Source organism: Ochotona princeps, chromosome 3 (genome assembly GCF_030435755.1).
Source record: "Ochotona princeps isolate mOchPri1 chromosome 3, mOchPri1.hap1, whole genome shotgun sequence".
NCBI lineage: Eukaryota > Metazoa > Chordata > Mammalia > Lagomorpha > Ochotonidae > Ochotona > Ochotona princeps.
This window is the reverse complement of record NC_080834.1, coordinates 60,287,564-60,293,563: the sequence shown is the minus strand read 5'-3', so window position 1 is coordinate 60,293,563 and position 6,000 is coordinate 60,287,564.

Below are 6,000 nucleotides of genomic sequence, written 5' to 3'. Positions count from 1 at the left end.
GGACGCCAGCATCACAGTCAGTGGCTTAACATCAGCTCCACAGTAGAGCATTTAAAATAAACTGATTTATTAGACAAATAATGGATCAAGAAAATTTCTTCTGTAGTTTTCTACCTTTAGTAAATTCAGCCTCTGAACCTCTTATACACATTTGAACTTAAATCTAGTAGACCCAATATATCCACAGGCCCAACACTGATCAATTTGATGAACTCCAGATTGAAACAATGGAAAATGAGTTACATCTGCAGTGAGTGGATACTGGCTTATTTCTTGTCTCTATTCCCTAAAGAGTACAGCAAATCAACATCTATACAACATATACATTATATTAGGTATTATAAGCATGTAGAAATGATTCACAACATACAAAAATGTGAATATATGTATATACTTCTTATTTTACGTAAGAGAAATGGGTATCCATGGAGGTTTTGAGAAATTAAGTATTTTGGATGTGATGCACCACAAACACTACAGGATAACAATATATCTAATTTTTGCTGTATTTAGCATGTAATAATTACTACACAATATGGTATATATTTTTTATAAGGCAGACATTTTGACATCATGTGGGAGACAAATACTTCCTGAATCACTCACTAGTTTGATGACCCTTTGGGTATTTAATTTCTGTGATCTTCAGTTTCTTCATATCTAAAATAGTGGCTAAAATAACTTCCTAGGGTTATTATAAGAATTAAGTGAATGAGCAATAGAAAGTCTTAGCCTACATTGCTGGTATACTGCATATATTCATGCAATGTGAGTTTGCTTTATCATTATTCTCCCCATGAAAACACAATGATCATAAACAATGGGTCTGATAGAAATCTCTCTTCAGTGTCATTGCTTATTGTTTTCAAAACTGCGTTTAAATCATTCAATATATCTAATACCTATGGTTCAGGTGTTGAAAATTTGTTTATGAATGCAATATATTCCTAAACATGTGCTTAAATTTAATTCCCAACAAAATTACCATTAGAGCCTGACATGATGGCTCAGTTGCCTAAATCCTCTCTGTATCTTCTTTCTCTGAAAATAAATATAATCTTTCCAATAAAAATAAATAAATCCTATCTTAAAAAGAAAAAAGAATTACTTTGGGCCAGTGAGAAGGCTCAACAGGCCTTCATCAACAGGCTCAATGTCTGCAATGTTGAGTCCCATTGGGCAGCAGTTCGTGCCCCACCTGTTCCACATTCAATCCAGCTCCCCGCTTATGGTTTTAGAAAAACAGCAGAAAATGGTTAAAATCCTAATGCCTGTACCCGTGTGGGAGTCCTGGGAGTATCTCCTGGCTCCTGGCTTGATCTTCAGATCAGCTCAACTCTGGCTATTACTGTCATTTAAACATTGATGCAACATTTTAGGATGATACTATAGAACAAGATGAGAAAATGACCTAGGACCAAATCCTGAAAAGCTCAATATTTAAAATCCAAATGAAAGAAGAGTTAGCAAGGAAACTAACGAAGAGTAGCCAAAATATAAGGATGTGAGAATATTGAGAAACTTTAAAAGAATATTTATCCAAAATGCAAACATTTATTAAGAATAAATTAAGATGAGACTAATGAACTTTGAATTTGTCAGCATTTCCATATTTCCATTAGTAGTGTTTGTGATGTGTTTTGGCAGTGTAATGACGGTAGAATATAGTAAATGGGTGAGAAGAAAATGGAGAGAAGTGAATTTAAAGGATCTGACTATGATGGAGAAGATAAGCAGTAGTTGGGCAGGACATGGGGAAACACATTACAGAACATAGTAAAGCTAGCATGTTACAGGACATGGTAAAGTTACTAGGTACCAAAAAAGGGCCCATTTAAGATAGATGATTCTGAGGAAAATGTAGGAAAAACAATGGTCTTCCTACCTTAGCTGTGCATTTGACCTCTAGTTTTTACTTGGATCCATAGTTGCTCTCTCTGGCCTCTCTTCATTGTATACAATTGTGCCTCTTCCCATAGGAAACTGTAAGGTAAAAGGAATTGCACACTCAAAACTGTAACATCAAACAATCTTACCTCACTAGATCCCAGCATATGGGTTTTCCTTTGTAACCAATTACCCCAAATTTAGTAGCTTAAAATAGCATACATTTGTGACCTTATAGTTCGATGTAAAGTCCAAGGTGGGTCTTGCTGCTAGATACAGGGTTGTGGTCCTTTTGGAGGTGAAGGTGGAATTCAGTTTTTTTTTTTTCAGTATGTAGAGGCTGTCTGTGCTCCTTGGCTCATGACTCCATTTCTTCTTCATAGTCAGCAATGCCCCATGGGACCATTTTCTTGCTTTTCATGAATGCTCTTCTGTTCCTCATTAGAGAGATGCACCCATCACACCCACATCATCAAGATTGCTTTATGCTTTAAAACTCACTTATTAGGAGTTTTAATTCCATCTATCATCTTAACTCCCTTTTGCTACATGATACATTGTTATTATCTATAGGTTCCAGGGATATAACCATGGACATCTTTGGATATTATTCTGCCTGGAGCATCCATATATGCATACTAAAGACCTGGGAATTACATGAAGAGAAGTTGCAGGTACCTTTCCTCAGAAGTTGGATTCCTAGAGCCAGCTGCAAAATCAATAGACCTGGCCGATGTAACAAGCCTTCCTCAGACGGTTTGTTGCTGTGGAGTTTGCTGGACAAAAGATTCAGCCACACAGGTTGACTTATCTACATGCAAGTATGGCAAGCCCCAATGTTTTCATACACTGGAATCCAAAATTAAAGGAAAAATAAACTGTTGTTACTCTAAAATGTATCCTCCTCATTTTACCACATCCTATCTCAATGGATGTTTTTATAACCATCTCAAGTTATCCTCCAAAGGAAACCAGTTCTAGGGCATATCTGTATATCACAGCTTGCAAATATTGAAACATTTTAGGGAATTTTGTGGATATAACTGAAAAATACAATCACTATAAGCTCTGAGTAGGAAGAGCTAAGGACATGCAGAGTAGTTCTTATATTCTGTTGGGATCATGCTGGATAACATAAGAAAAAAAGATGAGAATAAACACTAAATTAGTAGGGTTGTGTTCTATCAGGACCAAACAAGAAGAGAGATGGGTAGTGTGAGAAAGGAGGAGAAGACATGAAATCACGTATTTGAGGAATTTAAGCCCAAAAGTTCATGCAGCCAAAATTACATTCCACTAATTTCTCAAGGAATTGTGAGAAGTTCACATTATACAAATAGCAAGGAGTGTTTTATTGTGCAGATCCCAATCACTGATCTGAAGGACTCATGTTACTAACTATAATTGGGGCTGAATCAAACTCTCTCCCATACCCCTCACCAAGCATACTGCTTTTCTCTAACTCCTAGAGGATCAAAGAAGGATCATTTTGGCTTGATTACAATTGACTATGTTCCCAAAAGCTGCATATGTTAGAAGCTTGGTCTTTAGTGTGATGGCATGAAGCTGGTAGATCTTTCAAGAAGTGGTCTGGTGCAAGATTACTAAACCATTCTAGCATCACCTTTGGAAGGGATTAACATAAATCTTACCGGGAGAGTGAGTTCTCAGAAAAGCGAATTGTTCTCAATTTCTCTTTCTGTTTCTATCTCTATCTTCCTCTCTTCCTTCTGTTTTGCTTTTCCAATACACAGACAAATGAATAAATCTTTAAAAATAAATATGTGGCATGAATCTGGAGGAAGACAAGCATGCTTGCTCTCCTACCAGATCTCCAACTTGCTTTTCTGAAGAGCGATTATCCTTATTTTTATCAGCAAGCCAATTAGAGCTGGACTGTGATATGCTATTTTCTGCCACTGTCTTTAAAATTATAATTCTTGGCAGAATTTGCTGCCTCATTTCTTCTAACAGACAATGTTGATATAAAGGGGTGCATTTTAGAAAGGTATTGTCATGTAGGGAGATTTTGCTGAATAGCCGCAAACTTAGATGTGCATGCATTTTGGCATCCAAGAACCACATTTTTTTTTCATATAATATATGGCTTCCAAAAAGGTAGAAGCAACAGTAAACACACGGAAGGTGAAACAAATGGGTAAATGGACATGTTGAGTCTACTCCTGGTTTTTTTCTTACTCAAAAAACACACTGAAATATCCCCAGTGTTAAATATAGAGTGATTAAGACACAGATTACATTTGCATCAGGGTTATACGAGACAGATATTAAACACACGTATAATAATGAAAGAAAAAATACTAGCTAAGATGTATTAAGCCAATCTGAGAAAATATTGGAGGTATTCAGTGTTTTCAACAGCTGATGTTCTGAAGAAAGGCTGTTCCCACGTATTACCTTTGTGGCCAAATTCAGTCACTCTACATTCTAGAATTTCTGACATAACTGGGACCTTGTCCTTTTAATTCATAATAGAAATCCTGAAATGGAAGTTGTTAGAGTGATAGCAACAGCATTTATTGAGAACAAAGGCAGTGAACTTCAGCACAGGCTTTACTAACGAGTCTTTGAAGGACAGTGTGAATGGTGGTAAAGATGCTTCCTACGTCTTTAAAAATGCATGGCGATTTAAATTACACACTCACGCTGTATACACATAGATCCTTCCTTCAATAAGAGATCATTCACATGGCCACATTCGCAGTCATTGTAGACAGTAAAAATTAAAGTTTGGGACTATGGGGATTTCCTGTGATTTTCTTAAAAGACAAGAACATCGGTATTCTGTTGGATTTGCAATAGTTGAGGCATTAAGAAATGGAAGTAGAGTTATGAAGAATGTGCCAGCAAAAGGTTGCAACTGGGGGCTTAAAATTGTCAAGGAGTCTTACAGGTGTGGGTGACAGATAATTCATGAAGTACAGATGAGTGGAGAGTCAGTAGAATCATTAGAAATGTAATTTAGGATCTATTGAACTCCAAGAGCAGATGTGGGAACTGCAAGGAGTACAGAGAATTTGCACATTGCCAGCTGTGCTCCTGGGGGATGGCACTGCACCTGGAATGTGGAAGAAGAGGAAGAGCCAGTTGAGGTGGTGGGGAAATTGAAAATATATCAGAAGTGTACATTGTCTTGAAGTCTGGTTAGGCTAAAAATCCAAAAAGTTCTAGGCCCATGGTCTTGCCTCTGTGCCATATACATAAGTATATGTATGTTTTTCTTCTTATAAAGACACGGGTTTTATTGGACTAGGGCCTCAAATGTATGGCCACATTTGATCTTAATTATCTCTTTAAAGTCCCCATTTCCACATAGAGTAATTTATGCTGTAGAATTTCATCATATGACATTCTTTGAGGAGGGGGACAATCTGGTCATTTGACATCAGTACATGTAACATCAGTGCATTTGACATCAGAATGGATTTTTTCTCTGAAATTGTGAGATGACCTCGTGTCATTGAAAGGGATCTTTATAGTGAGGAGACAGGCTTGTTAATGTCAGAGGTAGAGTTTACTTACTTATGCAGAAAATCCTTTTCTATCGACTATTATGGGATGGAATTGCATTCCTACATGTTTCTTTCCTCCATTTTGGAGGCAGTTATTAGCCATTTGCAAATATATCAATCCTTCTTGATGCAGTAACTGAATGGATTTTATTAAGAATTTTCTTCTGCTTTGTGGAAAGCATGGGACAAAAGCCAGAAAAGGTGGACATCCACATGCATGCCGTGCCACGGAGGTATAAATGTAAAGGGGAGTTTGTAGAAAACCATGTTGCATTCTTAGCATGTGCACACTTGCAATCACGTTGATTTTTTTTTTTTTTAACATGGGAGTTAATTCCGGCGTATTCGGTGTCTGTTCGGTTTAACCTCTTTGCAGGACTACACTTGGCTTTCCTTCAGCCTTTGCTTTGGAACTGGGGCTCCCTGAAAAAGGATGCTGAGAGTTGGGGATCCATCCTCCTGTCTGCCAGGTGAGACACTGGATGGGAACTCGCCAAGCTCAGAGGGCGTGCAGCCTCCTGCATACCATTCCCCTCCCACCACCATCTCAGGCCTGGAGGCGGAGAGGGCAGCAAACTTT